Source organism: Schistocerca piceifrons, chromosome 6 (genome assembly GCF_021461385.2).
Source record: "Schistocerca piceifrons isolate TAMUIC-IGC-003096 chromosome 6, iqSchPice1.1, whole genome shotgun sequence".
NCBI classification, from domain to species: domain Eukaryota; kingdom Metazoa; phylum Arthropoda; class Insecta; order Orthoptera; family Acrididae; genus Schistocerca; species Schistocerca piceifrons.
This window is the reverse complement of record NC_060143.1, coordinates 366,151,895-366,174,942: the sequence shown is the minus strand read 5'-3', so window position 1 is coordinate 366,174,942 and position 23,048 is coordinate 366,151,895.

Sequence of the window (23,048 nt, the reverse complement as noted above, 5' to 3'; positions counted from 1 at the left end):
GTGTGTCGAGTACTCCGCAAACAACAATTACACTCAATCACCCACAACGAGTCCATGCAGTGCTTGTGACTGACTTTTGCACCAAGGGTCGGATCGTGTCAGCGGTTGCTCCAACAGTGGATTGATTGACCAGATATCCTTCAGATCGTGCTGTTTACTGACAAGACCTCATTTGATCGTGATCGTATTTCGAACGGAAGGAACACTGCCGTAGAGTCACACCATCAAGTACGTTTTGTTCTGGGCCAGCACTGCAGGCGATAACCTCACTGGGCCGTGTCTTCTACCTGGCCGTCTGACTGGCCACCTGTATTTGAGGTTCGTGCAAAGAGTTCTGAGTTGTTGGAGAACGTACCCTTGGCTGTTCGTGAGAAGATTAGGATACAACATGACGATGCACCGTCTCACTTAGATGTCAGCATATGTCTCAGTGTCGCCGGATTGGAAGGAGAGGTCCTATCCATGGCCTGCGAGATTACCTGACCTGTATCCCCTTGATTATATCCCATGGGGCTATTCAAAGTCATTTGTATATGAGACCCTGTGGATACAGAATTAGTTGCCAGAATTGTAGCTGCCTGTGATGTGATTGAAACACACCAGGGATATTTGTCAGGGTGCGTGAGATTCTTCTTCGCCGATGTCATGCTTGCACTGAGGTTGATGGCCGCCAGTTTCACTACGTTTTGTAAGATACAGTACAAATGGTACGTTCATTGTGTCAGTGATGGTGACTGCAGTTAACTGTAACAAGTGTAAATAAAAAACTACACAGTAATGTGATCTTATTAAGCTGACTTTTCCGGCCCCAGGTTCCCTACCTCAAATTGATCAGCGGAGCTTCCTCCATGTGCTGTAAAAATTGTGCACACTCTTACGGAAACACCCTTTATAACTTGGTTCTGCCATTTACGCAAGCCGAACATTTTGTGACATTTCAATTGGGGCTTGACAATGGCTATAAAGCTGAAATCTGTGTGAAATAAATGCATAGCAGTTTAGAGTCTAATGGCTAAAATTTTTGTGAAAATCGTTGCGTATGTGGCGGGAATGCGGCGAGTCCGCTGTTATATTTGGGAACTCGTGTAGTCTGTTTCCTTCCCAAGGGAGTCGAGACAACCTGCACCTGATAATACACCGAGGTGACGAGTGGGCAGCGGCGGAGACCCACGAGCCGAGTCTGAGTTTAAGGAGACAGGGAGATCAGAGATGACGTCACAGGACTGTCCGCGGTGTTAAACGCGAGTATACGGAGTTTATTTCTGATCCTCTAGTCAGCACACCGCTCTTGCGTCCGTTGTCAGTTTTCACGCAGCCGCTACTACTCGATCGAATAGCTCCTCAGTTGGCATCACGAGGTCGAATATACCCTTTTCCAGCCCTCCCACCGAGCAAAAAATCCCCGACAGTACCTGGAATCGAACCAGCGCCCCTCGCATGGCAGTCAGCCGCGCCGATCACGGAGCTACGGAGGCGGACAGCGTTGTTAACAGCAGCACTAAAGTATGGAAGCGCCTGCTTACCAGGCTGTGATTTACAGTGTTATCTAACAGGCCGCAGCTGCTCGTGTAAGACAGGATCGCTTCATTTGACTAATGGCCCCAGAAACACAAATACAACCCGCTGCTCGGTGGGAGGGCTCTTTGGAGAGCTGCGTAACATTTCGTGCAGTGTTGTTATCGGCAGATGCTGCATCGGCGCCATATGCTCGGGCTGTGTGCGGACGTGTAGGCTGATTTATTGAGTCCATCGCTGGCAGACTGATGGGCGGTCAGATAAGGCGGGGGTCGATACCTCGCGGAAGTGCCGGCCGGCTCGACGGTGCGGGCAGTCCACCTCACAGTTCCCACGTGGACACACCCGCGCGCGTTCGTCCGGCAGCTCAGCACCCTGGGGCTGCCGGCAATCTGGCGTCTCATGCTGCAGCCGCGGCGACGCTTTAAGTCCCGGTAAGCTCCCAAACTGTCGGCTAGAACGTCAGATATTGCTCCTTATCAAGTTCAGTTTGGAATAAAATGTGCTGCAACAAGCTAAAAAACTGTAGCAAAAGTAATAACACGATGAATGAGATGCGCGCTACGTGTGGTACCAGAGTCAGCTGAAGTAAAAGGTGTAACTATAAAGTTTCGTTGTTGTTGTTGTTGGTGGTGGTGGTGGTGGTGGTGGTGGTGGTGGTGGTGGTGGTGTCTTCAGTCCGAACACGGGTTTGCTGCAGCACTTGGCGCTGCTCTATCCTGACCAAGCCTCTTCATCTCTGAATATCTACGAGGGGCGTTTGAAAAGTCCGTGCAAAAATAAATACTACTTGCGTGTTTGGGGTAAACCTTTTTTACTTTTCGACATAGTCTCCTTTTAGAGCCGGCCGGTGTGGCCGAGCGGTTCTAGGCGCTTCAGTCTGGAACCGCGCTGCTGCTACAGTCGCAGGTTCGACTCCTGCCTCGGACATGGATGTTTGTGTTGTCCTTAGGTTAGTTAGGTTTAAGTAGTTCTAAGCCTAGGGGAGTGATGACCTCAGATGTTAACTGCCATAGGCCATAGTGCTTAGAGCCATTTGAACCATCCATCTACGCCACTGGTAGACAGGTCCGTACACAAGGCGAGTTGGACGAAGGTCGCCGACGCATTAGAACCCCACATGAAGACCACTGTCTGGCCATGTCTACGTTGTGGCGTCGTGCCGATTCGCTAGCGCACTGCAAGGTGATCTCAGATCGGCCACTGGAGCCGCTGCGTTCGATCAGACCTTAATGAACAGGTTACGAGAAAGCACCTTACAACCCAGACGCCCTGTTCGAGAACCCCGCTTGACAAAACAGCATCTTGCAGTTCGCCTCCATTTCTGCCGAACCCATGTCAATAAAAAAGCACTCTGTCGTCAGGCCACAAGTGACCCATTGGGACCATCCGACTGCCGTGTCATCCTCAGCTGAGGATGCGCATAGGAGGGGCGTGTGGTCAGCACACCGCTCTCTCAGTCGTTACGATGGTTTTCTCTGACCAGAGCCGCTACTATTCGGTCGAGTAGCTCCTCAAATGGCATCACGAGGCTGAGTGCACCCCGAAAAATGGCAACAGCGCATGACGGCCCGGATGGTCACCCATCCAATTGCTGGCCACGCCTGACAGCGTTTAACTTCGGTGTATCCACTGCGACAAGGCCGTTGCCCCCATGCCAATTAGCAACTCCGTAAATGGCGAAATATGTTATTCGCAATCGAGTTCAAGTGTTCTCTGACGCAAGATGACTGCCGCGTTTATGGGTGGAGGTCCTTGTTGAGTGGTATCAGCCAACCGACAGGTTTCCAAGGTTCTGTGACGTTTTGGGAGGCTGCAGCGTTGACAGTTATACGGATATTGTCGGTGTCCATGGTCGCCTTACGGCTAGGCAGTACACAGAACCGATCCTGTTGCACCTTGTGGTGGCTGCCAGTGCGTATCTGGCAAATGTCAGCATGGATGTCTTGCGAAGCTTGGACGTTCAAGTAATGGAATGGCCGGCGGTGACTACCGGCCTAAACCCTATTGCGTATCTGCGAAACGTGCTTGACAGACGTGGTCGTGATCGTCCTGTTCCACCACAGACTCTCCTAGAACTCTCACGGGGTGTCATTAAAAAAGGGGCAACGGATGCCACAGAGTGGCGGTAGACTCATACGGAGCGTGCCACACACATGTTAAGCAGCGATAAACACTCACGGAACGTATACACGTTATTGAAGCTCTCGAAGTCCAGTGGAAAGCATCCTGGATGACTGGGTGGATCAGTGTTTCGACTTTGTTTTCGACACCTGTCGGACATTTCAGTTCTTTTTATGCAAACGATCGAAGATGTAATGATGTTTCGTTGTGTACTTAAATTGTGAAAGATAAAGGTATAATAAAGTATAAATGGTAACATACTCAGTCCTTAGTTATTGCTCAATGGAGTGCGACAGACGTCCAAAGTCATGTTCCCCTACTTCTTTCGAGCAGTGTGCCGGCCGGAGTGGCCGAGCGGTTCTAGGCGCTACAGTCTGGAACCGCGCGACCGATACGGTCGCAGGTTCGAATCCTGCCTCGGGCATGGATGTGTGTGATGTCCTTAGGTTAGTTAGGTTTAAGTAGCATCGCCTGATTTAATTCGACTACATTCCATGACCCTTATTTTGCTTTTATTAATGTTTATCTTGTATGCTCTTTTCAAGACATTGTTCATTCTGTTCAACTGCGCTTCCTAGGCTTTTGATGTTTTATTAGAGTCTTCCTGCAGAGGTTCGAGTTCCGGTTCGGCAAACAATTTTAATCTGCTATAAAAGCTTCTAATCGCCGCACACTCCACTCCAGAGTGAAGATTCATTCTGGGAACAGTCCCCGAGCTCTGGCTGAACGATTTTTCCCGCAATAGCCTTTCTTCCAGGAGTGTTAGTTCTGCAGGAGAGTTGTGAAACTTGGAATATTGGATATGAGGTACAGGTGGAACTAAATCTGTGTTTGCGGGTCGTGAGTCGTACTTGGATGATGCTAAACACAATGCATTTCTTGACTTGTTGGTTACTTGACACGTTCCCGCACCAAACTCAAAGACACTGGCATTCAGGAATTTACCTATTACTTGTTATTGCAACATTTGGCATTAAATCTCGTGTAGGAACCTGATATGGGTGGACAGTATACAGTTATCTGCGTATGATTATCGATACAGGTTAAGCAACGTAAATGACGATGAAGAATATGGACTGAAGAGTAATTAATACCTGATGAAATAAGGCGCTTGAGAAAAGCATTTAAAGTTACAAAGAAAAATACTTAATAATGCAGACTGTTTTGAGATCGCATATGAGAATACAACAAAGGCAAAACACTGTGTGGTGAACTTCGCGTTTTTTCTTTTAAAAATATTATGATTATTATTTTAAGTATAAGAGAAAGAAATGACAGTTTTTGCATATGGATAAACATTTGTAAAGCCTCTTTCTTACTTCAATTCAATAACAGATTTATGGCTCTGAGCACTATGGGACTCAACATCTGAGGTCATCAGTCCCCTAGAACTTAGAACTACTTAAACCTAACTAACTAACTTAAGGACATCACACACATCCATGCCCGAGGCAGGATTCGAACCTGCGACCGTAGCGGTCGCGCGGTTCCAGACTGTAGCGCCTAGAACCGCTCGGCCACACCGGCCGGCTATCCGCGTAGTTTGCCACCATTTTCAGTAACTACGATCGCAGCGCATCTGTCGGCACCACGTAATAAAAAAAACAACCTGTGAGAGCTTCTTCTCGCGCGCTTATTATTTGTGACGTTACGTTTAGCCATTTACGCACACCGATTTTTTGAAAAATGTTCCATGGATTTTATAGTCACCCTGTATTGGAAACAAGCGTTCGGCATGCCAAAAGTACTCGCCCCTGACAACAGACTACTCAGCTCCCACCAACACCCATTTAGAACTATGGAAATACCCAGCCTATAATCTATAGGCACAACAAAAACTGTATACGTTAGTGGTATCAGTGCCGTGAGAACAGACACGCCTCGTGATGAAGCGGCTGGTACATACATTTACACTGAAGAGCCAAAGAAAGCGGTAGACCTGCCTAATATCATGTAGGTCTCCATGAGCACGCAGAAGTGCCGCAACACGATGTGGGATGGACTCGACTAATGTCTGAAGTAGTGCTGGAGGGAATTACAGGGCTGTCCATAAATCCGTTACAGGGGTGGAGATCCCTTCTGCCAGCACGTTGCAAGGCATCCCAGATATGCTCAATAATGTTCATGTCTGGGGAGTTTGGTGCCCAGTGGAAGTGTTTAAACTAAGAAGAGCGTTCCTGGAGCCGCTCTGTAGCAATTGTGGACGTGTGAGGTGTAGCATTGTCCTGCTGGAATTTCCCAAGTACGTCGGAATGCACAATGGACGCGAACGGAGGCTGACATGCAGGGTCCATGGATTCATGATATTGTCTCCATACCTGTAAACGTCCATCTGTGCGTTCGGCTTCGAAATGCCGTATCGATATGTTTTCTTGAATGGTAGACACTTGTTGTTGGCCCAGCTTTGAAATCTGCAGCAATTTGCGGAAGGGTTTTACTTCCGTTGCGTTTTAAGGATTCCCTTCAGTCGTCGTTGGTCCCGTTCTTGCAGGATCTTTTTCCGGTCGCAGCGATGTCGGAGATTTGATGTTTTACCGGATTCCTGATATTCACTGTACACTCGTAAAAATGGTCGTACGGGAAAATCCCCACTTCATTGCTACCTCGGAGATGCTGTGTCCCATCGCTCGTGCGCCGGCTATAACACCACTTTCAAGCTCACTTAAATCTTGAGAACCTGTCATATTAGCAGCAGTAACCGATCTAACAACTGCGCCAGACACTTGTTGTCTTATGTAGGAGTTGCCGACCACAGCCCCGTATTCTGCCTGTTATGCGAGGGTAATCCCAAAGGTAAGGTCTCCTATTTTTTTTATTTATTTTTTTTTTTGTAAGTACATAGACCTGGTCATTTCTACAATGGTTTACATCAGTCTACAGCTTGAACATTTCGCTATTTTTCGACATAATCACCATTTCTGTCGATGCATTTTTGTAAATGCTGTGTCAGTTTTTTATGCCCATGTAATACCAGCTCGTCGCCATGCTGATCAGAAAGTTATGAACCTCTTCTTTCACCTCGTCGTCGGAGCTGAATCGCTGGGACCACAATTAACGCTGTTAGGTACTGTGAGACTCTGAAAAAACTCAAACGGGCAATTCAGAACTGGAGAAGAGGAATGTTGAGCAAGGGCGTATACATTCTCCATGACAACGCTCGCCCATACATCGCTCGGCAAACCGTTGCTCTCCTGCAACAGTTTCAGTGGAACATAATCACCCACCCACCCTATAGTTCTGACTTTGCGCCCAGTGACTATCAATTGTTCCCCAGGTTAAAAGAACATTTGGCCGGAAAGCGATTCAGCTCCGACGACGAGGTGAAAGAAGAGGTTCATAACTTTCTGAACAGCATGGCGGCGAGCTGGTATGACATGGGCAGACAAAAACTGTCACAGCGTCTACAAAAATGCATCGACAGAAATGGTGATTATGTCGAAAAATAGCTAAATGTTCAAACTGTAAACTGATGTAAACCATTGTAGAAATAAACAGGTCTATGTACTCATAAAAAATAGGAGACCATACTTTTGGGATTACCCTTGTATCTCTGTATTTGAATACGCATGCCTGTACCAGTTTCTTTGGCGCTTCATTGTATAGTTCTGCAAGAGCGCGACGGCTCCTTGATGTTTGTTTCAACGCCGATGCATTAGTATCGTCCGAACTCTTAAGGGAGTCAATAATTTCTTAAGGGAGTCAATAATTTGCGAGTAGGAGCGTAATGGACGAGGGACGCTGCATAACAGCGTGCGGCAAGTTGAGAAACTGGGTGGGACTGAAAGCGTGTCCGGATGGCCGAGACGGTTAGGGCAACCGTTGTAGGGAAGCTGAGCATCCGGGTTCGAGTCACAGTCTGGCAAAATTTTCAACCTCTGGCGTTGCATTACCACAATGTCCTGTGTCACTGGAAGTCACTAAATCGCCCCCATTCCTTCCCTTTCCTTCTCCATACTGTATTCCAAACAAAAACACCCTTTCCCATGGAAGCAGAAACCGGCCGTGGCGCCCATAATAACGCTCAGGACTAGCACACAGGCGGAGCCCGGAAATGAAATGGTGCAGAGTGTACAAACTTTTCCGGCTGTGCCGTGTTGTTCCGTCACTGGTGTGCTTGTGTTGTGATGCGATCTCCTGCGCGCTCCTGTGCCAGCCGAACGTTGGTAGCAACTTGGCCTGGCAACGGGGAGGGGTCCGGCAGCCACGTGTCCTGCGTGAAGGAATGCGTGTGTGTGCGTGTGCGTGTGTGCACGGCCGGCAGATAGCGGCCGGGGGCCTCCGGAAGGGCGCCGCCAGCGGTCACCTACCCACTCGTTTCCTGCCGCTCCTCGCGCCGCTGCTTCTGAAAGAGGGCAAATCGCGGAAATCGCCACAGGACGCCCGAATGGAACGCGCGGATCGAGTGGGAAAATCGTCGTTCTGCGCGTGCCGTCACTTGTCGAAACACGTGAATGGATCAGCGCAGAAAGTGCGGAATATCAGATCGTGTGTATCTGTGTGCGGGAAAGTATTGTTGCCTTTATTCGTGTTGTACGACAGAAATACGTGAGTGCGCCGTCTCCGGCTACTTTTCTTACAACAGGAAGACGAAGGGAACTCAAATGATCAACTATCAGTTCTTCAGGGACATACAGCTTCCAAAATTGCGGACTGTGATTACCGAAAAAAGACCACATTAATGTGTCAAGATGTAACGTCCTTCTTCGGATCTTCGGTCTTGGCTAACACTCAGCGATGGAGCAATGAGATTGTTATTTCTTATGTATCGGATCGACGTTACAAAAAGAACATTCGTGAACTGAACTCGCGACTTGTGCGAGATATTTACTTCACCAAATGTCGTAATTAAATCGTTTATAATCGATGGTTTATCAGTTGCTGTTTCAATATTAATGATAAGTTCAAATTAGTTCCAGCCGTTCGTTGGTTGGCAGGCAGCGCTACAGTTGTCGGTTCGCGCATACAAACGTCTCTCGTTCCGTCACGGCCCCAATGTCATACGCTATCCAGGCTTAAAATTTCGTGACACAATTTTTCTCCTCTCTCTCTCTCTCTCTCTCTCTCTATCTATATATATATATATATATATATATATATATATGTGTGTGTGTGTGTGTGTGTGTGTGTGTGTGTGTGTGTACCAGGGACATTTTTAAATTAAAAACCGATTTGTAATGAAATAAAAGAAACTTTACTCATGAATGTGAATTGTATCATAGAGCCGGTCGGTGTGGCCGAGCGGTTCTAGGCGCTACAGTCTGGAACCGCGCGACTGCTACGGTCACAGGTTCGAATCCTGCCTCGGGCATGGATGTGTGTGATGTCCTTAGGTTAGTTAGGTTTAAGTAGTTCTAGGGGACTGATGACCTTAGAAGTTAAGTCCCATAGTGCTCAGAGCCATTTGAACCATTTAAATTAGTTCCAGCGACATCAAATTCCCTATAGACTGGTTGTAATCTCAAATCTATAATCAGTCGTAACAGTGTTATTAATTCCTAACGTCAAGGAGTTTCTATATAAGCGACGAACGCTTCAGTCAAATAATATCGCAGCACGTTATCTCTCTAAATAATATTGTAAAACTTGAATGATGAATGCGTGAATATGCTGGTTTATTACACAATATTAGCCACTTTCTAACAGAGCCGTGAGGAAGAAGCTTTCCCAGGTGTTGGGGAATTATAAATTATATGCTTCGTAACTATCACCAAGTTCCATAGTCCATTAGTTATTACAAATGAAATTGTCTATCTGTGTTCACTTCGTAAATAGTGTTAACTTCAGGTTATCTAATTAAAAGTCACTTCTGTCTAATATATGCAAGTCCTCACCTGAATTCTAAATAACGTAATATTTGAAGTCAAAGTATCGTTTCACTGCGTCATAGTAGATCGCAATAATCAATCCTGAAAAAAAAAAAATCTAATTGCGCCTACATATACGAGCATTCAAAAGTATGACCTGCTTCGGCTAACTCTCGTAACGTAGTGACAATGGATTGAATTATCCTTAGCCATTACTCACGAATCTCAAAGAGTACTCACACGGAGTATTCTTTGGGAACGTTGGTTCTACTTTGGGAATTTTAATTATAATGATTTTGCGATTTACTATGATTTTGAGTTTGATTTTACTGGAATCATATCTTTCTTTCGTATGTTAATAAATTACTAAGTATTGGATTCCTGATTCAATTACTGGTTAATATTCAAGTAATAGTGTTAACTGGAAAATTGTTTGCTTGTTCACTTTTCATGGAATTTGGAACTTGTTTTGGGGAAATCTTTGGGAATTTTGGAGCTAATTTTTGATTTTCATTCCTCGTCCGAGGAAGTGGCATTACAAAGAACTACTGTTTGTTCACGGTATTTTAAATCAGACAATGATGCCTGGGATTTGCGAGCAGCGTTGTTACATACAACTGCCAGAAAAGTTCTGAAATCAGATGTCATTCCGTTGGTGAATCTCCCAGTTGGTGCAAGTGTGCGTACAATTGCTGATGGACAGTTAAAAGAATGTAGGGAAGACGCGTTTCTGGCGAGTGTAAACCCGAAAAGAGCGGTGGAAACATTTGAGAACTTGATACTCATGAAACTGAAGGTTTATCGGTCCACAGCGACTGATACACCGAGCTTAGAATGTGAAGAACGCCTCAGCTCAGGAACAGAGTGAAAGAATTAGAATGTAGGAACAAATAGCTCGGAAACGTATGCAATGGTTTGCTAGTAAGAGAGAAGATTATGAGAGAAACTGAAGGTTTTAATTACAGGCACATTGTCTACCATTTGCGCACCTCTTCGTCTCTGCATAACTACCGCAACCTATATCAATTTGTACATGCGTACTCTCTATAACTAAACTCGTGATTCCTTAATACTCAAGATGTTTCCTATCAACCGTTCCCTTCTTGTAGTCGAGTTGTGCCTTAAATTTATTATTTTGTTCACAAATTCCACTCAGTACCTCCTCATTACTTATTCGGACTTTTGAACCGTGCTGCCAACAGCTAGGTACAAACATAAAATCGTACATACAGAGAAGTCACAATAGAAAGAGTTTGAACAACGAATTACACTGCTTGACAATTGCTAAGGAACAACTGCCAGTTGCTACGGAACAACCGACAATTGCTATGGAACATCCAATCAATGGTACTAAAAGGAAATGTAGAGGGAGGGACGTGCTAACTGCAGAGCAGCCTGTGCACGAACGAACGATCGGCACACATACGACAGTACATGTAGTACGGTGTTGGACGAAGGTTGCTATGGAACCGATTAGTGCGACATGTCGTGTGATACGGCAGAATGTCTGCAACTCATCATTTGAGTGCTTACGATCGTGGACGAGCAGTTGGACGGCTCGAAGACGATCAAAGTGTCACTACTGTAGCCACAGTAATGGACGTGTCCTAAAGTGTCATTAAAAAAGGCCGCTGAAGGTGGAAGTGCCTATGCGGAAGCATGGCGCTGGACGTAGATGGACCACCACACCGCAAGAGATGGATCCGTAGACTTAGTGGCGAAAAGGAACCGACATCTCATTCCTAGGCAGATCGCTGCAGACCTTGCAACCGCCACCGGTACACATGTCTCTGCCAGGACCATTTCGCAGCTATTAAATCAGGGTGGTTTGTATACTCGGAAGCCTGTTAAACGCATCCCACTTCAACCACGCTATCGCCGTGGGTGCACGGAGCCTGTTGATTGGGGTCAGCAACGGTGGTCCAAAGTGATGATGTCCGACGAATCCTGCTTCACTGTGGCATGCGATTATGGCCTCTACTTACTGTGGAGACGGGGGAACGCGTTACACATGACAGCAAGCTCGTGAACGTCATCTGTATGGCCTAGGTGTTACGGTGTGAGCAGGAATCATGCACAATGGCCGTACACTTCCGCGGATCTTTGCACGAGGTAGCGTTCCAGCACAGCGGTATTGCGGAGAGATTATTCTTGATCACGACCGTCTATTTAGGGGCGTGGTTGGTTCTGACTTGCTATTTATGGACAATAATGCACTGCAAAGGAAGATACTGAACATATGGAGTGGCCTGCTTACCCCATGGAGCTATAAAACCTATAGAGCATGTCTGGGGTGCTCTTGGCAGACATGTTTCTCAACGAACACCCCCTCCCCGAACCGTTCATGAACTGCCTTGAGAGAGGCATGGGACAATATCTCCCAAGGAGAGGAATGGGACAATATCTCCCAAGGACTCCTCAACAGTTTGGCATCCAGCGTGAATAAGAGGTGCAAAATGTGCAGTAGTGCTCGAGGAGGGCATTTCCCTGAGAGCCCGATATCGTCCTTTATGCTGGGAATCTGACATGTGTCAAATATTAACGTTATTTATGTCTATTATTCTGCTTTCCCATATGGTGAAATCTGGACCATTTTTCGTTATAAGTATACCACTCGACCTCCATTTCGCATGTACTGTGGTTGGTTGGTTGGTTGGTTTGGGGAAGGAGACCAGACAGCGTGGTCATCGGTCTCATCGGAGTAGGGAAGGATGGGGAAGGAAGTCGGCCGTGCCCTTTCAGAGGAACCATCCCGGCATTTGCCTGGAGCGATTTAGGGAAATCACGGAAAACCTAAATCAGGATGGCCGGACGCGGGATTGAACCGTCGTCCTCCCGAATGCGAGTCCAGTGTCTAACCACTGCGCCACCCCGCTCGGTCATGTACTGTGTTCCATGTCGTCCATTATTGTTTGTGATTATTCCTGTCCAACAGTGCCTGTGTTCCTAAGCAATTGCTCAGCAATATAAGATTACTGTACGATGTCCACAAACTTGTAGTTAAGAAATCGTCACATATTAACTACAAACAAAATATAATACGAAAAAAGACCTCAGATTGAGAAGCATACCCCAGGAGATTGGACTGCTTCTCCAGTCATACATGGTACACCATATTTAATAAATGCGCGATGCTATCTCGTTAGAAATAAAAAAGGACTTCGTATATTCTAAGATATTCATGACACAAGAAACAGGAGCACTTGTTGAAAGGTGCGCTTTCAATTTCACAAAGATTTGCAGGAAACGGTTTTGCTGCACTTAGAAGAAAGGAGGAGGAAATGTAAACCAATTCCTGTTTTCGTGCAGTTTCTTCAAACACTCGCAGAAAGGGCTATACCTGATGCTTACTCAATGTAAGTGGGAGGAAGTTGAACCATGGTTGTCTTGCATTCGTACCAAGGTGGTAATCTGCTTTCTGCTCGCCCGAAAGTTTCGAAACCAGCTGTAGCTTCTAATTACTGGTTCGATCGCAGCGTAGTATTGACCTTTATGGCAGATCGAAAGGCGCCAATACTATACCCATTCTTCCTCTGCCAGTTTCCGCATCCGTAAGTTGAAATCTGAGGATGGTAGACTGACTTTCATTACATGACCAGAGACTCTGACTTCCTTAGCCAGGTAGTTGAACTCGTCATTGTAAGCCAGCCCTACATGAGATAGGACCCATACAAATGAAAATTTCATACCTTTTCATTTATTTGACAGTGATTCTTATATAATTTCCAGAATGTGAATATTCGTTTTATTTTAACGCTTCGGATTTTCAGTAGAGTGCAATACGCTTTTGAGTCTGATATTAGCAACAGGTTCTGGAATACCGCATGACAACCAGATATGAGAGCCTCACGAATCGCTATCGCTTCCCCGGTTAAAAATTTAACAGCATGGGGCAGACGAAGTTTCTTGGAATATTTGTGCTTGGCAACTAGAAATTCACAGCATACTGCTGAAATCTCTTGTCATCGAGAGCCATTAGTATATACATGAACAAAGTGCTACCAATAAATATCAGTGTTAACACTAAAATCTGGATTCAACGTCCTGAAGCAAAATTTCATAAAACTGTTATACTGAGTCTGGAGGATTTCCAGCTGGGATCAGAATGGAAATCCATATGTGATTCTGTAGGTATCTGTTTCAATTCAGCGGTTGACAGGCAGTCTTAATGGCCCCAACAGCAATAGAGGCCAAAAGTTCCACATTTCCGATGCAGACGTTATGACCGGAAGGTTGTCACTCATGTATCGTAGGAGTTTGATTAATCTACTGTTTCTCGCGAAGTTCAGGTGTCGTACATTCAGCGGAGGTTCAGCAGCTTGCACTACTAACGGCTTCGTTGGAGTCGATCGCGTTACTCTTAAGGCAACGGTAGTCAAACTTCACTGCTCAGGAGCCAGTATTAAGATTGTAGGGTGGCACCTCAGGCCGCACATGTACTGATCTTATTATTTGGTAACATACGTAAATTAGTACAGGGTGTTCTAAAATGATATTTACAGCTCCGGTCATGGACATTTCAGAAATGGGATTAGGCAGAAAGGAGCGGTTTGTGGCGTATGTTTTAGTAGCCATTTAACAAAGTTCCATGTGTAGCACGCAGTTCCAGTTCCCATGTCCTGTTAGCATGTCCTCTTTAACGCGTCCAGTTGCTGCTCTCACGCTAACTCGCTGTTCATGCAGGTCCCGCATCAGGTCTTGTTAGACAACGTCCTTCACAAAATTTCAAAGAAAAAAATATCTAATGAACTTATTCTGGAGACGTTTGGTGCCAGAAAATGGGTCCTCCGCTGCCAATTCAGCGACATGGAAATGTGTCGTCTGAAGCCTTCCGATGGAGATCTGTGAGGTGGTCACCATTCTGCAGCAGCAGTTCTTCGCCCCGTGAAAATACAAACTGTTGCAACATGTCCAGGTAAACAGTCGAGATAACTGACGCCTCTGCCAAGAAAAACAGTCCTACTAAACGGCCATGATGCAGACACGTTTAGCTTTGATCTATACCGTATTACTTCTGAGAGACCAGATCCTCACATTGTGTCAGTTTACCTTCCCGGACACATAAAAGCAAGCTTCGTCCACGAACATCACATTTTTAGATTGTGTATGTCATTGTCGATGCGACTCAGAAAGTCAGTTTCAAATGGTTTGCTCTTTGGCCATTTGGCAGGTCGTAAAGCTGAAGCGCATGCAGTTGCACATTTTAGTCGTGAAGCTTCAGTCTCTTGTGTACTGTGTCTCATGTGCACCGTGGTTGGTGGTACCTGCGACTGTCGAGATGCTTGACGAATTGATTTGGTTGGGCTCCGTATAAATGCCTGTTCCACCCTTTCCAGAACTGCACCATCCCTTAAGGACGCCCAGAACTGATCATTGGATAAACCCTGGTAGATTAAAACTGTGTGCCGGACCGAGACTCGAACTCGGAACCTTTGCCTTTCGCGGGCAAGTGCTCTACCAACTGAGCTACGCAAGCACGACTCACGCCCCGTCCTCACAGCTTTAATTCCGCCAGTGCCTCGTGAAAATTTCATTCTAGAAACTCTTCATGATACTTCCATATTCGAAAATACATACAAAAAGGTACCAAAAAAGCTGCTGGTGAAATTACTGTATTTGGATCTAAATCAGCTATATTAACTGTCTTTGTTCCAGTCATAGGATTCTGTTATACTGGATAATACATACATCATTCCACTGTTTTTGGCACTAGTCGCTGGCGCTTTGAGCCCAATAGCTTCGTATATTTGAAGAAACTCGCTCGACATATGCAGAAACCAATGAAATATATCTTTTCAGCACCTGTAAAGGAAGTTCAGTCAAAGCTGCAAAAGTTTCCACATCTGTATTTTCTTCAAATTTAATTCAAATTTGACGTAAACAGGTCCATCAGGTGTGTCCCTAGCACTAATCATCGTCTTCCACTTTTCCTCCTCCATACCTTCTTCTTCAAAACTCTGAATCACACCAGGCAAATACTTGTAGTCATGGACTGCAAAATGTTTCAACTCTAGGTCTTTGTTGTGACGAATTGTTGGTCTTGCTTGATGGCTGCTGCGTCCATTGAGCTTAGGGCACTATGAAGTGTTTGATTTTATCAAAATCTTCGCACAAGAAAACTGCGCGACTTACCTAAGCACCCAACCTTGTGATGATAGGAAGCTGTGGAAGGTGAAGCCCTGTCATTTACTGATACAAAACCTGACGACTGGGAGCCTTTACCAGAATCTTCTTCAGAGCAGCAATGATGTTATTTACGCCGCAGTAATTCTTCTTGATACTTTCGCAAACATAGTGTAAGCTATGTGCAATACATGTCACATGTTTGAGGTTGGGGTACATGCCCTTCAATTGTTGGAATGCCAAAAGCGTGTAGCGTGCTTGATCAGTCACCAAAAACTAGCCTTTTCGTGTTGTATGCCCCCGTCGTCCGCCCGAGGTAGCTGAGTGGTCAGCGCGACAGAATGTCAGTCCTGAGGACCCGGATTCGATTCCTGGCTGGGTCGGAGATTTTCCCCGCTCAGGGACTGCGTGTTGTGTTGTCCTAATCATCATCATTTCATCCCCATCGACGCGAAAGTCGCCGAAGTGGCGTCAAATCGAAAGACTTGCACCCGGCGAACGGCCTACCCGACGGGAGGCCATAATCAGCCGACACTTACATTTATTTATGCCCCCTTCAACAGGTTCATACACTAAAAAAAAGAACTAAATTCCGCTCGATCAGGTCATGAAGGCCCCACGGTACCGACGCGTCATCCTCTCCCCGCAGGCGTCACGGGATGCGAAAATGGAGGGGCGTGTGGTCAGCACGTCGCTCTCCCGACCGCTTGTTTGTGTACGAGACCGGAGCAGCTACTTCTTAATCAAGTAGCTCCTCAGTTTGCCTCACAAGGGCTGAGTGCACTCCGCTTGCCAACAGCGCTCGGCAGACCGGATGGCCACCCATCCAAGCGCCCGACAGCGTTTAACTTCGGTGATCTGACGGGAACCTGTGCTACCACTGCGGCAAGCCCGTTGGCTGGTTCATACACGAGTCGTTGAATGAGTGCATTATCGTGCAGACATTTTTCTTCTCGAGTTTGTTCATTTTAAAAAGCATAGGTTTTACCCATTAACCAGTTTATGGAAAAACCAAAACATTCAAAATATATCTTTGTAGCTCATCGGTCGCTTCGTCTAAAGCGAATCCCGCTTCATGTTTGCCAACATCCTCATTTTCTCTACGACCTTCTCATAGATTGCCTGTATGTAGTTTTTTTCTCTGAGTGCTCTCATCCACTATTGCTCTATGTGTGTACTTCTAAAAAAATATTTTAATGCAAGATTGTTTACCTTGCGGACTGGAGTTCCTTACTGGGTTAATGACATGGCAAGATACGCGCTAAACTCATTCAATGACCGCTGCTTTTCACATCCTGAACCGTATCAGAGTACTTTGCTGAGGGTTCGACTTGTGAAGCTGGTCCTTTAAGTGTTTGTTTTTCTGGATGTGCTCGTTTATTCTGTTTCTTTGATGCTTCTCATAGATTGCAAAATTTACTTCGCAGACGGAACATCACAGAACGAAGTCATCAGTTTCGATAAACTAAGTCTTGAATTCTGCTGAAAGTTCACAAAGCTTCTTCTTTTTAAACTTTGGCATGATTTTCTTGCGAAAAATCCGTTCTGGTAAATCACTAACGCGGTCAGCAAGACAGTACGTAAGGTAGTCGATAGATAGGATCTGTTAAATTCGAGCAGGCACTCACTGAATTTAGGTTTCAACTGTTGCAGCATCATTGTTTGAATTTTATTTAATTTCGCAGCTACGGGTTGACCATTGTTATTGAGGTCGACTATTGTTGCTGAGGGTGGCCACTGTTGCTTGGGGTATGAATAATATGCGTAACTGATGATTTCTATACTTTATATTTTTAACCTTCTTGACCGCTGTTGTTTAGTGATTAAACAAAATCTTAAAATCCTGTTTCAGAAGAGAAAAAACTTCTGTCTAATCTATCAAATACGCATATAAAATGTGAATAGAAGGGCAAAGGTGCAAAATACAGTAACGTCACGTAAAGGTGCAACAAACTGTGCTTATTTTGGTTCATTTCATGTCCCCAAATGCATATATTGACCTGTCTGTGTAAAAGTAGTTATATTTTTGAAAAGATATTACCGTATAGATATTAACATGAAACGTATACCACTGCTCTCTCCTTGCATGTTTGGTAATTTTGGTACAGTACATAAATGACGAAGTAAATGATAGGATTACCGGTAATACTGGTAGCATTGGTGGGACAACAAACATAAATGCATATGTGAGAGAGAAACTGGGAGGCCGACGACTTCTCTTTGTTTTTTGTTTGTTTGTTTAGCACATAATTAGAACCGCACGTCGCTCATTGTTAATCCATTGTGTATTTTATGTCCTTACTAAACATAGATTGCAATTTATAAGTAATAAAAATTAATTTTAATGGGTAACTTCTACGTGTTTATGCAACCAAAGCAATTACTTTTGATGTGAGTATCTATTACATGCACTAACATAAAAATCTATGTTTTGTAAATAATAGATTTCAGGTATCAGTCGTCCTTTTTAAATTTTTTTTAATTGCCAGATCTAGATTTCAGCTAGAAACTAGCCATTCTCTATGCACTATAATTTTTGATCAATGCATGTAATGCCTGTTGGTCGGGCTTCACCCACAGTTCATTGAATACTGACCTGATAAAAATATACATCATTATTGTAGTTGTTATTTTGTACTGAATAGAATGTTCTTCATCATGACCAAACCAAAGGAAAGATTTTCCTGTTATTGCTATATTTGGGAAACTTGTTTATGAATAACTGAAACATGTTTTAAATGAAGTCTATGAAGTATTAAATCGATATTTGAAAGGTTTTGGTTTTTAAAAAATTCTCTCTTTTTTAGGAGGAAATTGCGTTTTTTAGCGCTATATGATAAATCTGTATTGTTTTTTATTTTTACAACAACATCCCTCTGTTTCACGGTACAGATCAACAACTGTTAAATAAAACCTGGATTAAACATTGAAATTTATATTTTGCTCTAAGTTCTGTTCATTTTTAAGTAACAGTCAGTGAGATAACTATACACAACAAAAATGTTATGTAGGTTACGTCGCCCTTTATACATCCTCACGCAGTTTCTAGGTGGTCAGTTCCAGTTTATAGGGGAATCTAGTAAAACACTGAAGAGGTAACGCCTGATAGATATGCGACACACCTAATGTACTAGTAATGCGGTTACGATCTTAACTGGCCAATGCTACGGTAGTGTATGATAGTCTACGGTAGCCTGTGGTAGTTTTACAACTCCCGTCACACGTGTAAGAGGATCGCTCGCCTGCTGGGGCCAGTGTTGGCGGCGGGTAGCGCGTTGCGTCAGCTTCGCCGCGAGATACTGTGTTATTAGCTGGGCGCGTGGCCCTGGCCGCTGCTGGCTTTCCCTGCGATGGCGGAAGAGCGGCTTTATTAAAACAGGGATCACACATCACACCTGCCCTATCTTATCGCGAGCTGTTAGCAGATAGTCGAATAGTAAATTCTGCCTTCCAGTGCTCAAGATACTGGAAATCGAACTGTCTTCAATGAGGGCGTACTTACAGCGAGACAAAGTAATTATGTCAAGCAGCCAGGTCATAAGTTTGCTTTACTCGATGACACCGAATCTTACAGTGCGGAGCTTCTGTCCGACCTGGGACCTTTTGATGAATATCTGAGCTATATCTTCCTAACACAGACAGTCCCAGTAAAATGTTCCTTGATTACAGACAATTCATCATCGTATTATTATTGTTATTTACAGACAGCATAGAGAGTAGTAATGATTCATACTCTGTGTGGACATAGCACGATTTAACCATTTTTAGTTGCTGTAGCTCTTCTTTCCGTGCTTGCTAAGAAAAATCCGAGAGAAATTCCGTCTTATGCAAGACACCGTTATTTTTTTTTTATTTGTCCAGACATATTTCACCACTTTGTGTGTTATCTTTAGTGTTTTTATTAGTAATCTGTCTCCGCTTGCCTTGACTGAAGAGGCTGTAATTTTATTTCCCGTTATTTTAGACGTGTTAAAAAGCTTATTTCCTTCGCTGTCGGTGTTTTTAACTGTTGGAAATTGGAAATTTGTGGTAAGGTCTTATGGGATCAAACTGCTGAGGTCATTGGTCCGTATGCTTACACACTACTTAATCTAACTTCAACTAACTTACGCTATGGACAACACACACACACCCATGCCGCCGGTCGGAGTGGCCGAGCGGTTCTAGGCGCTTCAGTCCTGTCTCGGGCATGGATGTGTGTGATGTTCTTAGGTTAGTTAGGTTTAAGTAGTTGTAAGTTCTAGGGGACTGATGACCTCCGCTGTTAAGCTCCATAGTGCTCAGAGCCGTTTTTTTGAATACCCATGCCGGAGGGAGGACTCGAACCTCCGACGGGAGGATTTTAACGGTTACTCAAGCATGTTTATGGAGCCTTAGCATCGGAATTACAATACATCGCTTAAGAGATGTTCTGATCTCTAGTCCGAAAACAGCTTGGATGCAGATCTTCACATCACAGTTCACCCTCCAGTAGTTACTGCAGCCTACATCGATATGAATCAGCTTAATGTAGTCTAGCTTCGTCTCCTTCTACAGTCTTTCCCCCACACGTCCCTCTATTATCAAACTGGCAATTGCTCGATGCCTCAGGATATCAACCTAGGCACTCTTTTAGTCAACTTATGCCATAAATTTCTTTTCTCTCAATTCGTTCCAGTACCTGTTAATTAATTATATGATCTGTCAGGACCACATTTCGAAAGCTTTTTTCCTCTTTTTTCCTAAACTGTTTATCTTGCACGTTTTACCTTCGTACAAGGCTACATACCAGCCTAAAACATTGATGAAAGATTTCCTAACACTCTTAACGCATAAGTTTATATTAGTGTTAACAAATCTCTCTTGTTTAAGAAAGGTTTTCTTTGTTGTTTGAATCTGTTCTAGAGTATATAGTTTATATTCCACTGATCCCTTGTCTGCAGGAAGAATTGGGAGACGGAGGGATGCCCAGGCGATAGAGAGAGAGAGAGAGAGAGAGAGAGAGAGAGAGAGAGAGCGACTACTCATATAATCAAAATTGGCTCTGAGCACTATGGCACTTAACATCTGAAGTCATCAGTCCCCTAGACTTAGAACTACTTAAACCTAACTAACCTAAAGGCCATCACACACATCCATGTCGGAGGCAGGATTCGAACTTGCGACCGTAGCAGCAGCGCGGTTTCGGACTGAAGCGCCTAGAACCGCTCGGCCACAGCGGCCGGCTTCATGTAATCAGCATAGTTTCAATGAACATCGTCCATGCGGAATAAACCTCTCACTCTTTTCTTTTTCATATACGCTATCTACCAAACAGCTTATGCAGAAGAACTGTCGGCTTCCGTCTTTGTAGATTTCCAAAAGGCTGTTGGCACTTTTTCTCATTCTCGCTGGATAACAATGGTCATCTTTACAGATATGCGATTCGCTCGAAAGTTTAGTGACTAAGCCGGCCGAAGTGGCCGTGCGGTTCTAGGCGCTGCAGTCTGGAACCGCGAGACCGCTACGGTCGCAGGTTCGAATCCTGCGTTGGGCATGGATGTGTGTGATGTCCTTAGGTTAGTGAGGTTTAACTAGTTCTAAGTTCTAGGGGACAAATGACCTCAGAAGTTGGGTCCCATAGTGCTCAGAGCCATTTTTTTTTTCAGTGACTAATTGAAACCAATACGTTATAGTGGGTGTAGTATGTTCAGCAGAAGCTACAGTACCCGGGTGAGGTTCAACGAAGCATAATAATTCCCATGTTGCTTTTAATACACGGAGGGAATTATAAAATACGACTGGCGACACTCTGTACAACTAACGGGGTAAATGGGATACATGGACACACGGTTCCGGTTGCAAGTTGCTAGTCTAGCGGCTTCCCTGAGCAACAAAATATGTTTTCAGTGTTTCATACAATTATTGATCGAATTAAAACTTTAAATTGCTGTCATTATCTACTCATTACGAGGCACACTGAAGCGCCGAGAATACTGACACAGGCGCGCGTATTCAAATATAGAGATATGTAAACAGGCAGAGTACGGCGCTGCGGTCGGCAATGGCTATATACAAGTGTCTGGCGCAATCAGATCGGTTACTGCAGCTACATTACTAGGTTATCAAGATTTAAGTGAGTTTGAATGTGATGTTATAGTCGGCGCACGATCGATGGAACATAGTGATGAAGTGGGGTTTTTCCCGTACGACCATTTCACGAGTGTACCGTCAATATCAGGAATCCGGTAAAACATCAAATCTCCGACATCGCTGTGGACGGAAAAAGATTCTGCAAGAACGGGATCAACGACAACTAAAGAGAATTGTTCAACGTGACAGAAGTGCAACCCTGCTGCAAATTGCTGCAGATTTCAGTGCTGGACCATCAACAAGTGTCAACGCGCGAACCATTCAACGAAACATCATCGATATGGGCTTTCGGAGCCGAAGGCCCACCTGTGTTCTCTTGATGACTGCACGACAAAAAGCATTACGCCTCGTCTGGGCCCGTCAACACCAATATTGGACTGTCGATGACTGGAAATATGTTGCCTTGTCGGGCGAGTCCTAGCAACAAAAAAAAAAACCTTTTTATGACCCCCATTGACCCATGCAACATTTGTCCCACAAACTTTTCAGCTCCTGTCGTACTTTCGGAGTTATTCTAGGTGGCAATAGTTAATGACTCACCCTGTTTATACAGGGTGGAGAAAAACTGTATCACGAAATTTTAGTCCTGGATAGCTGATGCCAAAAGGAACCAAACTTTCTAATGTTGTGTAGGTCGATAACGTACTATTTTCAAAATACGGAAACTTGGCGCCACGCGCTCCGATTGGCAGCGGGATTGCCCTGTTTCCGGATGCTCTGGACAACGCATGACCGTGAATGCTTTGCCTGCCGGAGATCGCGATGTATCCAAGGTGGTAGGGCGTCGGCCTTCCACTCTGTGGGCCTGAGGGCGAATCCACCGGAGACCCGACACATCCATTGGAGTTTCAAGATAAGACGTACGGGGAACAAACCCGTCAACAGCTGTAAGTTCGCGTACAGAATGTCTTTTACAAATTGTGTCGGTCCTGAAAAGGACCTTTTTTTTGTAGCTAGGACATTGTTTGCTTAAAGCAGGTGCTCGAACTGGCGAGACCCTCTGACGCGACACAAGCTTGGTGACGTTGAACGGTGTTTTGCCGAACTCTTTCCAAGATTCTCTCGGGTCCGTCGGCCGTCGTAATTTAATATATTATTATGTTGATTGTTGCCGACTTACGTGGTGGGCCTTAATAAAAATATTTCATTTTATTTTGATTTACAATTAAATGCTTTTGTGACGTTCTAATTTTTAACAATATTAATCTCCAGTGGAATCAGACTCGCTGAATCTTAAAACATGAGTATATAAGTTGAACAATGGAATGAACTTTTCATATTAATCTCCTCGGCTAGTCAGTTCACTTTCATGCAAAAAATCTTTAGTTATTAATTACAATTGCGGTCCACACACGCGCGAGAGTATTTCTT